The following is a 15,520-nucleotide window of genomic DNA, read 5'->3' as shown; positions in this document are numbered from 1 at the left end:
GGACATTGTTTCGTTTATCTGCTCAGCTCCAGTTGGGCTAGTCTACTGAGAGAGTGTGAGTACGGGTGTTTGTCTGTCTGGGCTGCTCATTAACTGGTCTGTGTGAAGCGAAAGCTACTTTGATTTATTCTGCATTTCTGTTGATTCATCTGGCTAAGCATTTGGGCTGTACCTGTGATGGCCTGCAAAAGTCTCTAGCAGCTGCAAGATTTATTTTTCTCAGAGTCTTTTTCTCTCCGTCAGAGAGGGAATTAGCCCACTTAGCTAATAAAAATTTCTGTCTATGTTTGTATAAGTAAGGGTTTCAGTTTGCTCTGATTTGTAAATTTGCTGTATTAAATTGAAATTTTGAAGGTCTGGGGTAGACTTAAAGGCTAATACAAAGGCTGGCTAGGTTCTAAGATTGCTTGGTTCTGAGATTGCTTGTAAAGAAATGCAAGAGAGAAGTCTTTTCAAGTTAACTATTTGCTTAGCAAATTAACAAGTAGTAAATTTCAAAGAACAAAGAACTTGTTATTTATGGTTTTCTTATCTCTTTTGGAGGACGGAGACTTCCAGGGGCAGGGCTTACAGCTCTGCAGGGCGGAGAAATTTGCAGGCCCTGTCCCTGCCTGTGACATCATAGTCCAACATGAGTCACCTGAGGCAGAACTAAGGCTGAAGTTATTATTAACTGTCTATGGACCCCGTTAACCCTGGTTGTGTGTCTTGTGCGATCTGTTGTCTTCATGGTTGTGTGTTTTGTTTGACTTGTTGTTTTCAGTTATTTACTAGGATCCTCATAGAGGACATAACCTGGTCTTTCCCTTCCTCCCTCATCCTGATTCTGACAGCATCTGTAATTGGATTAAAGATATTTTCTTTCAGGAGGCCATCCAGAGCTTTCAGTCTGCAAGAAATCTCCCTACACACCCTTATCCTCATCTGCTATCTTTCCAGGCCGACTAAGAGTCATTTTTCTCCACAGGTCGGACCCCAGCGGCAGTCTGTGGTTTTCTCTGAAACTCCCCTCTGTAGGAATTGTCTTCCTCTGACTCACAATAGGAAAGGGAGACAAACAACTGGACTGGGGGACAGGGGGATTGGTCGAGAGATCAAGAGTTGTAGAGGATGAGGATTTAAGATCCTCTAGGGCTTAAAGAGGAAAAATCTATAAGGGAAAGCAACTGTTACAGAGAGAAAGTATCCTTAAATGTAAAAGGCTAAATATACAGGACCTCAGGCCATTTGCCTTATTTCAGGACAGAGTAAATGGTTAATACAGAGAGGGGGTATGGGGGTGTCAGCAGTTAATTATGAAGCAGGGAGAGATAGTTTTTGTTGATTTTACTGGCTGCAGACCACTCTGCAGGCGTAGGGGTCTGGTCCGTAGCCTACCACCAGGTTCCTTATCAGAACTTTGCTAGATTCAAGGTCACAAGTTTTCTGTGAGCACAATTAATTTTTTCTGCCCTGGTTTACTCTTTTTAACCCTTCCAATACTAAATTAGACCGATACAATATACTTAAATTATTGTATCAGAAAAATATAGCAGTTTGTACTAGACAAGTTTCAATTTACCTGTTCTTAGTTAAAGACCACTTCTGATCTGGTCCATCCCTTCCAATAAGGGCACCTTAGTTTTATCACAGAAGGTCTAGGTATATTTTCTTGAAAGTAAAAGTACATTTAAAATGTGTTCATAAATATTAATCTAAAATTCTGACTGTTCACTTTTGGTAATCATTAAAGAATTGAGGTTTCTAAGAATAAAGAATTCTAATACATTAAAAAAAACAACAACTAAACTCCCAGGAGCCAAGTGGAGGAGAAACGGAGCTGAAGTCCACAGCTGCCCTGGTGATTTAGAACTGGTTGCTAGGCAGACTCAGTCCCTGAGAGCCAGGTCGAAGAGGGGGGCACTGGATGCCCAAGCTGCCTGCAATGGCCCTGGAAGAAGCTGCCGCATCGAGAAAAGTGGGGGACAGCAGAAATTTACCTGACACTAGAGCTGCCCCGCTGCCGCCCAATGAGTAATGAGTGTTTTACAACAAGCAATACAAGACTTGGGCTTTTGGCTTGCTGGCTACAGCAGTTAAAACAGAATCCAGTGACTGCTACTAGCCTTCCCGCAGCCCCAGGAATAGAGCAGCGAGCCCGGGATCTATGAAAGCTGCAGACAGAGCTAGTAAAAGCTCCCTATTTGCAAATGTACTGAAAGGGTTCAATACCTATTGCTGCTGGAAGAGGAGGGGCTGATATCCCCTTCCAGTGCACTCCCTTGGGAGAGGCCTGGTTGCTGCTCTGCCACAAAGGGGACTGGTGGGAAGACAGGATAGCAGGGCCCTGTAACTAATAAACAGGGTTAACAAAAAGGCAAAGAAAAGGGCACTCTCCCTGGACCCGGGAGCCATCAGGACTTTGAAATTCTCCAAGAGAGGAGGAGCCTGACTCAGAGACTGGCTGAGACCCTGTTGGGTTAGGAGGGCTGGAGGCTGCCTATTGAACTTATAGACTGCAGTTTGCTAGGCAGAGGTCCAAACCCAGTTGTATAAGGGTTAAGCTGTCTGTGTACAGCAAAACAACTTTCTCCTGTGCCAGAATATATTTTAGGGAAATTGGGCAGGCTGTGTTTGTGGCTAGAAAGAAGAACTGGCTGCAACGCACAGCCCTGACAGTGGCCTGCAGAAAACTGTATAATAGACTGAGATGGTGACTGCATCTTCATGGACATGGCTCCAGAAAGACAAGGACAGTTTTGCCTTGTGTGGGAAGGTCAAGAATAGACTTTAGTCACCTCCCTAAGATGTTTGTATAGCCCTACCATGTGTCATGTATGGTAGCAGAAAATTTGGCTGCCAGAAGTAGCCACAGTGCCCATTTTGTACCTCATTATGTTGATATGTTGCATTAACCTTAATTCTCTTACAGATTTGAATGCAGTTGTCAAAAGGGCAGGTGCCCAACTGGGCAAAGAAGAATACCCATCAGGTTTTGGTCTCTATTGAGAGACAGTTGGCAGCCTGTATACTGTCTTGCAGGCCTGTATGACCATGCCCATGTCAGGGGTGGCACAAACCTCAACTGTAGGAAGCTGGGGAAGGCCTGTTTGGAACAGAGGGAAGTAGTGAGGTGGTGAATACTAGCCCTCTGTTACAGGAATTACAGACCCTGTGAGGTCCTGTGACATATGAGACCCTATAAAAAATAAAGCTCCCTTAGTCCATTCCAAGAGAACAAGTCAAGTAAGGGGGGACCTTCTACAGGAACAGCTGTAACTATCTATTTTGAATATAGACACATTGTAAATTTATTTTTGCCATTTGAAGATATATTACTCTGAAGAGTCCATGAAAAGGACTGACAAGGAAAATCAGAAAATCTTAAAACAGGTCAGTATATTTTTCTCCTTATATAATTCCTCCGAAATTTGGCAATACTTAATAAATCATGGCAATACATTTCTTTGCATAGATTCAATAAGACTGGTTCCTAATAGTGGTTTTATTAACCGAAAACTTTGACTGGAGTATCATGTTTTAAAGAGACCTGCCTGGACTCTGAAGACTTGAAGCCAATAAGAGTGCCACGGGAAAAGCCTGGTATCCTGCTTGGGAGCCCTGAAGATGGCTGGTGCTGGAGCGTCAGGTCCATGCCCTACCATCACTGGCAGTTGGTGAGTAGAAGGGGAGCAATAAGGGCACCTCTGCATCCCTGCGGAACCCCCATGCACTCTGGGCCGCGATGAGTATGAGGGCTGCTGAGAAGGGTGCCAGAGTCCATTTATTGTCTTCACTAGCTGCGTATAGACAGAGACCCCCAAAAGCTAGTAACCTTTGAAGTCCTAACAAAGGTCAGGGCTGTGAACCACCCAGTTAATCTAGAAATCACCCAGTTAATTTAGGTAACGGTAGCTGAAACATCATCCACACCTTAGTTCACTTAATTCCTTAGATACTTATGTAAATAACTAGAGGCCTGGTGCACAAAAATTTGTGCACTGGGGTGGGGGGAGGGGAGAGGGGGTCTCTCAGCCCGGCCTGTGCCCTCTTGCAGTCTGGGACCCCTAGGGAGATAATTACCTGCTGGCTTAGGCCTGCTCCCGGGTGGCAGAGGGCAGGCCCAATCCCTAGGTGCAGCCCCTGGTTGGGCTCAGAGCAGGGCCGATTGGGGAGTTGGGGCGCCGCCCCCTGTCATGCACAGAGCAGGGCAGATTGGGAGGTTGCGATGCCACCCCTAGTCACGCTCAGGGTAGGGCCGATCAGGGGGTTGGGGCGCCACCACTGTCACACTCAGGGCAGGGCCAATGGGGAGGTTATGGCTCTACCCCGTCACACACAGAGCAGGGCCCGTGGGGGGGGGGGGGGGGAGGGGTTGGGGCGCCTTCCCCTGTCACACACAGACAGAGCAGGGTGGATAGGGAGGTTGTGGCCCTGCCCCCTGTCACACACAGAGCCCCAGGGCGATCAGGGTGTTTGGTCGCTGCCCCCTGTCATGCTGATCCCGGTGCTGGGAGGCATATTACCCTTTTACTATATAGGATAGAGGCCTGGTGCACGGGTGGAGGCTGGCTGGTTTGCCCTGAAGGGTGTCCTGGATCAGGGTGGGGGTCCCCACTGGGGTGCCCGGCCAGCCTGGATGAGGGGATGATGGCTGTTTGCAGCTGGTCACACCCCCTTCAGGGTGGGGGTCCCCACTGGGGTGCCTGGCCAGTCCGAGTGAGGGGCTGAGGGCCGTTTTCAGGCTGGCGGGTGACTGAAGCTCCCAACCTGTCCTTTTTTTCTTTCTTTTTTTTATTCTGGGCCAGCTTTAGCTCTGAGGCTCGGCTCCAGCTATGAGGCCTCTGCTGCTGAAAGCAGGTTTCTGGCCTTTGTTTACCTTCTGTATTTGATACAATGTTGCAGTCCTGTTGGCTGAAGCATGGCTGACTAAAGCAGGTTTCTGGGGTTTTGTTTAGCCTCTATATTTGTTACAGTGTTTCTTAGAGAGCAGCTGAGAGGCTGGCAAGGCAGGCAGGGAACCTGGCTTCCTCTGTCACTGGAGCAAGCAAGCCTTCCTGTTCACGTCAGCTGCCTGGCTGCCGGCTGCCATCTTGGTTGGCAGTTAATTTGCATATTTCAGTGATTAGCCAATGGGAAGGGTAGCGGCCGTACGGCTAATTACCATGTTTCTCTTTTATTAGATAGGATTGTTGATTATTGATGATTAGATATTCTGCCTGTTACTGGAACTTGCCTGCCTAAGGGTCATGCTATGACCTAGTCTGTGTGTCATTGAAACCTCCTTACCCTAAGGGCTACTCCAGATCAATAAAAGATTGGAGCAGCCTGAGCATCGGTGGAAGTCCTTCTGGACTTGCTCACCTGGTCCCCCAATATTTCAAAATTATCTCGTGTCATTTTTCTCTCATTTGTGTGCGGTTCCTCTTTTCAGATCCCAAACCCTAATCCAAGCAGGACATGGAAGGAAACACACATGACAAAGGGCCTTAAAGCCTAAGGCGTGGGCCCAGGTGGAGTCGCTACAGGTGAGGGATTCACCTAACTCAGCAGATACTGCAGGCAGGCCCGATGGCAGCTGGATGGCTTGGCTTCCTGGCCCTACGGGGCACACTAAGATACAATCATGAAATTCTGGCAAAGGTAGTCAGTTACCATTCTTGTTGTGTTTATGCAAACGATCAGGCCAAATTGAATACAATAGAAAAATTGATCTTGATTTGGCTTTTTTGATAAACATAGAGGTAATTTTGAGGAGAAAAATTCTATTTCAATAGAGGTTATTAAAACTGAAATATTTTCTTTCCCTTCCACCGGACCATTTGTTACAGTTTGTCTCCACCAGGTCACAAGCCCCCCTTCTTCTGTGCCCAGGCCTCATTGTCCCTCTGACAGACAGCAAGGATCTCTTGGCTCTGAGAGAAAATTCCATCCCTCCTCAGCATGATGCAGCTACAGAAGAAATTCAACGTCCATTTTTCCCTAAATGAATTCAGAGCCAGGATCCTTGAGGTAATATACTAGGCAGTTAGACAGACATGAGCAGAGCAAGGACGATGGGCCAACTAGCGCTACCAGATGTAACTAAGTATTTCCACCTCTAGGTATGTAAGACAAGGGGCATAGTCAAAGAGGTACTCACCCAAAGTCTCAGCCCCTAGAAAAGGTTGGTAGACTATTTGTCCAAAAGACTTGACCCCTTTGCATTTGGGTGACCTACTTGCCTCCGGGCGGCAGCAGCCACAGCTATGCTTAACAATTTATACTGATAGCAGGTACGCATTTGCAATGGCTCACGTATATAGTGCTATTTACAAGGTCAGGGGACTCCACAGAAGCAAGAGGGAACCGGGCCACAGACAAAGAGGCCAGGGAGGCTGCCCTAAAACCAGTGGGGCCTCTACAGATTCTAGTGATTTTTCCATACCCTGACCTACCCACCTCACCAGCTTACGTGGAAACCCAATCTAGAAAAGCTGAAACCCATAACCAATCTTTACTTGAGTTCCTACAGGTTTTGCAGTCCACCCAGAAAGCAGTCCAGCAGCATGTCTGAGACGCTCTGCATGAACCCACTTCTGATCTGGTCTGTCCCTTCCAACCTGGTGACTCTGTTTGGGTAAAAAAATTTGCCACCCAAGGATTGACTCCTGCCTGGAAAGGACCACCCCCACGGCAGTCAAGGTTGACAGGATCCTGATGTGGCTTCATCACACCTGACTTAAGACAGCCAGGCAAACTAGAGAGTCCAGGACTCTTCTGACCCTCTAGAGATTATTCCTGGCCCTCATTCCTGGCCCTTATCTTATAAACAGGCCCACTGACTTTATTTGGTAGAGAATTAATTATAGTCCTCAGGGGTCAATATAATTCCCTCCCCAACAAAGACCCAAAAGAGTCAATGATTTGACTCATGTACATAAAACCAGTAAGGAATGAAGCATCCATTGGATATAAAAACTGCTGTTTGAAATTTTAACCCTGTTATTTCTGGCTTCTGTAAATGCTAGCTGGCTTAAATAATAAGGAAAATAAGACTACTCCCATTTCAGAGGGGCCATTAAACCTTCCCTAGATGAAGTTATTAGTGCTGGCATCAGGCCAAGCCTTTGTTTGAGGTCTCAAAGCGCTAGCACATAGAGCCCTTTAAGAACTTGCAAAAGGAACCGGAAAAACCCCATATTGGGGAGACCAAAGCGGAAGATAGTATAAATACAGGAAAATTCCTATGTGAATTCACCCAGAATTTGAGGGTCTCAAGCTCCCTACTGCTCTGAACTCCAGTTCTGGGTGAGTCGTCTCTGGGGACCCAGACTCATACGGGGAGAAACTGGACTGTCTGGCACCGGGCGGAACTCAAGGGTGGCTTTCTCTCAGAGGTGCTTGCAGCGATTACTGGGACACTGAGACGCCGGGCCTCTTAGGGCAGGACTGAGGAGCAGCCATAGCTGTTTGCTCTGCCCTGTTGATTCCCTGAGACCCCGCCCCACCCAAACTGTGCACAGAGGCTTTTGCATATTAAAGGCCTGGCCCTTTGCAATCTGAAAATTACCTAACAAACTGCAGCTGGGTCAGAGAGAACCAGAACATCCAAAAGAAGACCCCAGGCACCACAGCAGCTTGCATTGCTTCACAGCTGGGCCTCATCTGGGCACCTCCAAACCCCAAACAAAGAAGAGGAATCTGCAGATCTCTCCATAGCTCCTGTTGGGTAGCCTCAGGCAGAGGCTAAATTAGCACCTCCTTAGAGATCCAAGAGCCCATGTACCTAGTGGTCAGAGTGGGACCATCCAGATTAAACTCCTCAGATCCATAAGGGACACACTCAGGGGGCAGACTCAGTGAGCACCAAAGCCCCACTGAAGCAAGAAGGGTGTCTCCAGCACAGAAGTTCTCCCACTGTAGACACAGCTGATTCTCACAGCCAATTGGCCTGGAGCTCAATTCCTCCCAGTGATACCAACAACAATCAAGGCTTAACTACAACAAGACTGTGCACAAAGCCCACAAGGGGGTGCACCAAGAGTGTCTACCTCAGGTAATTGGGGAGGCTGAGCCACTGTGCCCTAATAGGACACCTAGCACAGAAAGCCACTCTGTCAACACAGGGAAGCATAAAAAATGCAGAGACAAAGAAACAGGTCACAAATGACAGAAATGGAGGAAAGCAAACGACTGGATATAGAGTTCAAAACCACACTTTTAAGGTTTTTCAAGAATTTTCTAGAAACTGCCGATAAACTTAATGAGACCCTCAAGAAATCTAATGAGACCCTCCAGGTTGTGATAAAGGACCAACTAGAAATTAAGCATACACTGACTGAAATAATGAATATTATACAGACTCCCAACAGCAGACTAGAGGATTGCAAGAATCAAGTCAAAGATTTGAAATACGAAGAAGCAAAAAACACCCCACCGGAAAAGCAAAGTGAAAAAAGAATCCAAAAATATGAAGGTAGTGTAAGGAGCCTCTGGGACAGCTTCAAGCGTACCAACATCTGAATTATAGGGGTACCAGAAGAAGAGACAGAGCAAGATATTGAAAACCTATTTGAAGAAGTAATGACAGAAAACTTCCCCTACCTGGTGAAAGAAATAGACTTACAAGTCCAGGAAGCAGAGAGAACCCCAAACAAAAGGAATCCAAAGAGGACCACACCAAGACACATCATAATTAAAATGCCAAGAGCAAAAGACAAAGAGAGAATCCTAAAAGCAGCAAGAGAAAAACAGTTAGTTACCTACAAGGGAGTACCCATACGGCTGTCAGCTGATTTCTCAACAGAAACTTTGCAGGCCAGAGGGAGTGGCAAGAAATATTCAAAGTGATGAATGCCAAGAACCTACAACTAAGATTACTTTATCCAGCAAAGCTATCATTCAGAATTGAAGGTCAGATAAAGAGCTTCACAGATAAGAAAAAGCTAAAGGAGTTCATCACCACCAAACCAGTATTATATGAAATGCTGAAAGGTATCCTTTAAGAAGAGGAAGAAAAAGAAAAAGGTAAAGATACAAATTATGAACAACAAATACACATCTATCAACAAGTGAATCTAAAAATCAAGTGAATAGGAGGAGACCAAGATGGCGGCGTAGGTAAACACCGGAGACCGCTGCCGCAAACAACCATTTTAAAAATACAACTAAAAGACTGAACGGACATCACCCAGAACCACAGGAAGGCTGGCTGAAGAGAGACTCTACAACTAGAAGGAAAGAGAACAGCAAATCGAGGCTCAGAGGCGGCGCAGTGTGGAAAATACAAAGGTACCGAGGTGCACGCGCAAAGCGGGCTGGTGGCTGAGGGCGCGGTTGTCGTTTTCTGTCGGGAGTGAGTCTCAGACTCTGGGCTCCAGATCCGGGCGAGTCTCTAGGGACCCAGACTCAAACGGGAGAAGTGGGATTATCCGGCATCAGTTGGAACCTGAGGGCAGCTTTCTCTCCGAGGTTTGCAGCGGCTGCCGGGGTTCTGAGAAGCAGAGCCTCTGGGAATGGGACTGAGCGTGGCCATAACGGCTCCCTCCGCCCGCCCTGTTGATCCCGCCCCGCCCAAAGCCTGCGCACAGCCATTTGCCGATTGCCTTAGGCAAAGGCTGGATTAGCGCCTCCCCAGAAGGCAGACGTTTTCCATACAGCTGATTCCTATAGCCAGCCGGCCTGGGGGTCAAATCCCTCTAGTGTTAACTACAACAATTAAGGCTTGGCTAGAACAAGACTGCGCACAGAGACCACAAGGGGGTGCACCAAGAAAGCATAAAAGATGTGGAGACAAAAAAACATGACAGAAATGGAGGATATGGAGCTAAGAATCGCAATTTTGAGGGCTTGCCATAAATTTGTGCAGAGCCTCACGAAAACTAATGAGACCCTCGATGCTACGATAAAGAAATTAGAAAGTAAGCATACACGGACTGAAATAAAGAATATTATACCCAATAGCAGACCAGAGGAGTACAATAATCAAACCAAAGATTCGACAAAAAACACCCAATTGGAAAAGCAAAATGAAAAAAGAATCCGAAAGTGTGAAGATAGTGTAAGGAGCCTCTGGGACAGCTTTAAGCGGTCTAATATCAGAGTCATTGGAGTGCCAGAAGATGAGAGACAGCAAGATATTGAAAACCTATTTCAAGAAATAATGGCAGAAAACTTCCCCCACCTGGAGAAAGAAATGGACTTACAGGTCCAAGAAGCGCAGAGAACCCCAAACAAAAGGAATCCAAAGAGGACCACACCAAGACACATCATCATTAAAATGCCAAGAGCAAAAGACAAAGAGAAAATCTTAAAAGCAGCAAGAGAAAGAGGCTCAATTACCTACAAGGGAATACCCATACGACTGTCAGCTGATTTCTCAACAGAAACTTTGCAGGCCAGAAGGGAATGGCAAGAAATATTCAAAGTGCTGTATACCAAGAACCTACAACCAAGATTACTTTATCCAGCAAAGCTATCATTCAGAATTGAAGGTCAGATAAAGAGCTTCACAGATAAGGAAAAGCTAAAGGAGTTCATCACCGCCAAACCAGTATTATATGAAATGCTGAAAGGTATCCTTTAAGAAGAGGAAGAAGAAGAAAAAGGTAAAGATACAAATTATGAACAAACATGCATCTATCAACAAATGAATCTAAGAATCAAGTGAATAAATAACCTGATGTACAGAATGAACTGGTGATTATAATAGAATCAGGGACATAGAAAGGGAATAGACTGACTATTCTTGGGGGAAAAAGGGGTGTGGGAGATGCGGGAAGTGACTGGACAAAAATCATGCACCTATGGATGAACACAGTGGGTGGGGAGTGAGGGTGGAGGGTGGGGTGGGAGCTGGAAGGAGGGGAGTTATGGGGGGAAAAAAGAGGAACAAATGTAATAATCTGAACAATAAAGATTTAATTTAAAAAAAAAATAAAAATCAAGTGAATAAATAATCTGATGAACAGAATAAACTGGTGAATATAATAGAATCAGGTGCATAGAAAGGAGTGGACTGACAATTCTCAGGGGGGAAAGGGGTGTGGGAAGAGACTGAACAAAAATTGTGCACCTATGGATGAGGACAGTGGTGGGGGTAAGGGCAGAGGGTGGGGTGGGAACTGGGTGGAGGGGAGCTATGGGGGGAAACAAGAGGAACAACTGTAATAATCTGAACAATAAAGATTTATTTAAAAAAAAAGAGTGTTGGACTTTGTTAAATGATTTTTCTGCATCAATTGATATGATCATGTGACTTTTGTCTCTCAATTTATTTATATGGTGTATCATGATTGTTGATTTGTGGATATTGTACCAGCCTTGCATCCCCACTTGGTCATGGTGTATGATCTTTCTAATGTAATGCTGGATCTGATTGGCAGACATCTTCCATTCTTAGGAAACTATGATTAGTCTCAAAGGCTGTGCGATTAGAGGAAGCTGAGTCCGGATGGTTCTCTCTACTTCAAAGCTGAGTTCCTACTGGCGGATGCGTGGAGGGTGGGCTGTGGAGGGAGATCGGTCCCAGGAAGGGCCTTTCAGCGTCTGGATGAGACGCTGTTAGCAGGAAGGCGAGGAGAAGCAGACGGATGAAGGACGATGCTGAAGGATGGGTAGGTGACGTGAAGGCTGGATATGCCCGGGGACGGTGAAGGGAAAGAACTGATTCTGGATTCTGGGTTTTAGGCTTGAGCAACCGAAGTGCATAATGTATCATTTCATGGGAAAGGGACACATGTTTGAAAAAAGAGTTTGTCCGGTGTGGGGCGGGCCTGAGGGAGAAGCGTGGCCTTTGGTGTCGGCCCTGCTGTGTGTGTCGATGCCTGTTAGGCGCAGAGGGGAAGGTGTCCGCTCAAAGGTCACGGAGCACCGTGGAGCCACCTGGTGGAGGTTCACAAGCACCTTCCTGTGGCTCTCCTCTCCCTCAGGAGCTCCCCCCAGGCTGCGGGCTGAAACCGGTTCACCTGGGCTCAGTGACTCCCCAAGTTTAGGCTGGAAGCCCACCAGCTCTTCAGTTTTTTTAAATAAAGAAATACACTGAGTGGCCAGATTATTATGACCACCTGATATTTGTAGGCAAATTAGCTATAATTTCACACTGAAGTTGCTAGAGGGCCAGACCATTATAAATAGGGAAGCAGGTTGTTTACCACGGCAGTAGAAGTGATTTTTTTCTGAAGATATGGGTAAACAAGGCAATTTAACAGCCTCTGAACGTGGGATATATTTGAATATGAGTGGCCAGATTCTTATGACCACCCTATCAGTACTTCGTTGGGCCACCTTTTGCCTTCAATACTGCGGCGATTCTTCTTGGCATTGACTCCACGAGATGTTGAAAGGTGATGCGAGGAATCGGACACCATGCCTGATGAATAGCACTGTCCAGTTCTGTGAGATTTGATGGCTGTGGAACCAGCTGCCTGATGGCTCTTTTAACTTCGTCCCACAAATGCTCAATTGGATGGAGATCTGGTGATTGTGGGGGCCACCTAAGCAAGGTAAAGTCTCCCTCATGTTCTTGAAACCACTCCTGCACAATACGAGCACCATGGCATGGCGCATTGTCTTGTTGGAAAAAGCCATCTCCATTGGGATACGCCATCAACATGATAGGATGAACTTGATCAGCAACGATACTTGGGTATGTTGTGCTATTCAGACGTTGTTCCACACGAATTAAAGGGCCCAAATCATGCCAGGAAAACATGCCCCAAACCATAACACTGCCCCCACCAGCTTGAAGGGTTGTACTCATGCATGTGGGGTGCATGCTTTCATGCTGTTTCCACCAAATTCTCACTTTGCCATCTGCATGATGCAACTGGAAACGTGATTCATCGGACCACATGACTTTTCCAACGCTCGACTGTCCAATCCTTGTGTTCCTGTGCGAATTGGAGATGTTTTATCTTGATAACTGCAGACAGCAAAGGTGTTGGTTCGAACAGGCCTTCAGCTTCCATATACCATACGATGCAGTGTATGGCTAATTAGCCTACAAACGTCAGGTGGTCATAATAATCTGGCCACTCAGTGTATATTCTAAGTTTCAAACAGTGCATGCCTGCCCTGGGAGCACTGCCGCTGTGGGTCAGCGCTGCCCTGCTTCCCGCCTGCCCCTCCGGCCCAGTCAGCGTGGGGAGTCGCCGGGAGGGACTGTGGGAGGGCTCGGCTGGGTGTCTGCACAGATGTCACTGGCATGTGAAGCACATTTGCACTGCACAGTGCCCTGGATATAGCCCAGTTCTCGGGACGGGGCGGACCCTGTGCTGGAGAGCTGAGAGGCCTGGCTCCGGGACCCGCAGCCACACAGACACCGCACCGTGTGGGCTGCGAAAACAGCACCTGCGGGAGTCCGCAGACACACCCACGAGCTGGGACACCAGTGGCATCTGGGACACACCATGGACAGACCCGGAGTCAGACAAGCCTGACTCTGGCCACAGCGGCTGCCTTCCCCTGGAAAAGGGTCGCTTAACCTGCGTGAGCTTCAGTTTCCTGACCATAAAACGGAGGCGACAACACCCACCTCGTTTGCTTTTTCACTGTTGATTGGTGCATTCATTCATTAATTCATTCATTCCTTCAACAAATACTTCTTGAGCATCTACTACGCACCAGGCTTTCCCAGGAATGTTGGGCGTCTGCAGAGGTAAACATGGAGCAGAAAGAGCCAGAATGGGAGAGTCTCCTTAGGAATCACCGGGACCTATAGACCCAGGGGCGTTAGCGAGATTCCTGGGGTGGGGCCCCCAGACTTTCTCCTGGAGAAGTTCACTGGGAAGGAGCCGTCGGACGGACTGTGTGCGGGGCTCAGTGAACCGGCCTCGCCAGAGAAGGCAAATCCTAAGTGATTGGGTTTTGGGCCTTGGCTGGCAGAGCTACGACATTGACAAACAGCCAGCGGCTGTGCTCCCGGTTAGAAATGCTCAGGGGAGCGAGTCATGATGTCCCAGACTCCCAGGCCGCCTTGGATCCCCCAGCAGGAGAGGGTGAGAGCGGAGGGGAGGGCATACAGTAAGATGCCAGAGCAGAAAGACGCCTCCCTCCCTCTCCCTTCTCCCTCTCTCCCTCCCTTTTCCCCCTCCCTCCCTCCTTCTCTCCCTCCCCTCCCTCCCTTCCCTCTCCCTCTCTCCCTCCCTTTTCCCCTCCCTCCCTCTCTCTTCCCCCTCTCCCTCCCTCTGTCCTCCCTTCTCCCACCTTCACTCCCTCCCCACTTCCCTGCCTCCTTCCCTCTCTCCCTCCTTCAATCTCTCTTCCTTTCTTGCCTCCTTCCCTCCCTCCCTCTCTTCTTCCCTCCCTCCCTCCCTCCCTCCCTGACCCCTGCCACCCAGTGTGGGATGGGACACAGGAGTTGCTGAGGGTGGCCTGGGGAGAAGGGTGGGGAAGGGAGCTGTTCCCAGCATCCTCTGGCTGCATTGGGAGCCCAAGGTCTCGGGCCCTGGTGCCGTCCCACAGCAGCGGCAGTGCACGGCAAGACAGTGACTTAGCAGGACCCACTCCCATGCCGGCAGTGATGCCTGGCTTCCTCAGGGGGTGGCAGAGCTCTGGGTCCCTCAGCATACAGGTCCCCTCTGCCACCAGCATTGGCCCCACAGCAGGCACTGCCTCAGCCCTCCCAGGGGAGAGGAGAACCATGGAAACTGTGGCTGAGGCGCCGAGTTCACAGGCAGGTCCAGTCTGGCGCTGGGGCTCGGTGTCCGCAGGTCGGTCAGCGAGGGCGCAGGTGTGTGGTGCCCTCGGCTGTGAGCACTGGAGCTGGGGCCGGACACCACCCGGAGCCCTGCAGCATGCCCACTGCTGTGCCCTGGTGTGGGAAGAGCTCAGGAGATTTATCTCAGTGCTGCGGCAGATGCAATGGCGTGAGCACACTCCGCCTATACAGGCTTCCTCGGCACACCAGGAAGTGGCATCGCCCGCCTGAGAAGACCCCCTGGAGCCCCCACATAGTACCCTGGTCTTTCCTACTATTGGTTGCCCTATGGATGTTGTAAACTTCTGATTGGTCTGGAATGTTATATATACTGCTGCACTCACACAATAAAGTTGGATTTGCGTCACTGAACCGTCCCCGGAGTCGGGCATGCTTCGTTAGGACTCCGTTCGGCCTCACCCCCGCGGACCCCCCTGTATCAGCTGGCGCCACGAACAGGGATTCCCGGATCAAAAAGAAAGTCGGCAGGCAAGCCTAAGGTCGGGTGAGTGCACCTCTGTAACAATGGATAACCTTCCCCCCTCAGTCCGAGCCCCTCAGGCTCGGGCACTCCATGCGCTGTTACAGAGCAGTCGAGTAAAGATAACAGAAAGGGAGCTACAAAAGCTCTGGGCTATCCTAATAGCATTTAACCCCTGGCTCTCCGCCACCGGCGGTGCGGGCGGGGGAACAGAAGACCCTTTACCTCCCTATTCCCCTCCAGAGCCCTCTGCCCCCACAGATTCCTGGGCTGTTTTCGATAAGACAAAAGAAGTTTCTCAAAGCTCAAGGAAGGCTGAAACTGAGAGAGAAAAAACCTCTAGCGAGGTGAAAGCAGGGAAGTCTCACCAGGAGGCTTCC

Source organism: Myotis yumanensis, unplaced genomic scaffold, assembly GCF_028538775.1.
Source record: "Myotis yumanensis isolate MYYU_CA2020_CCGP unplaced genomic scaffold, mMyoYum1.0.hap1 SCAF_17, whole genome shotgun sequence".
In the NCBI taxonomy this organism is placed as follows: Eukaryota; Metazoa; Chordata; class Mammalia; order Chiroptera; family Vespertilionidae; genus Myotis; species Myotis yumanensis.
Note: the sequence above shows the minus strand (reverse complement) of the source record.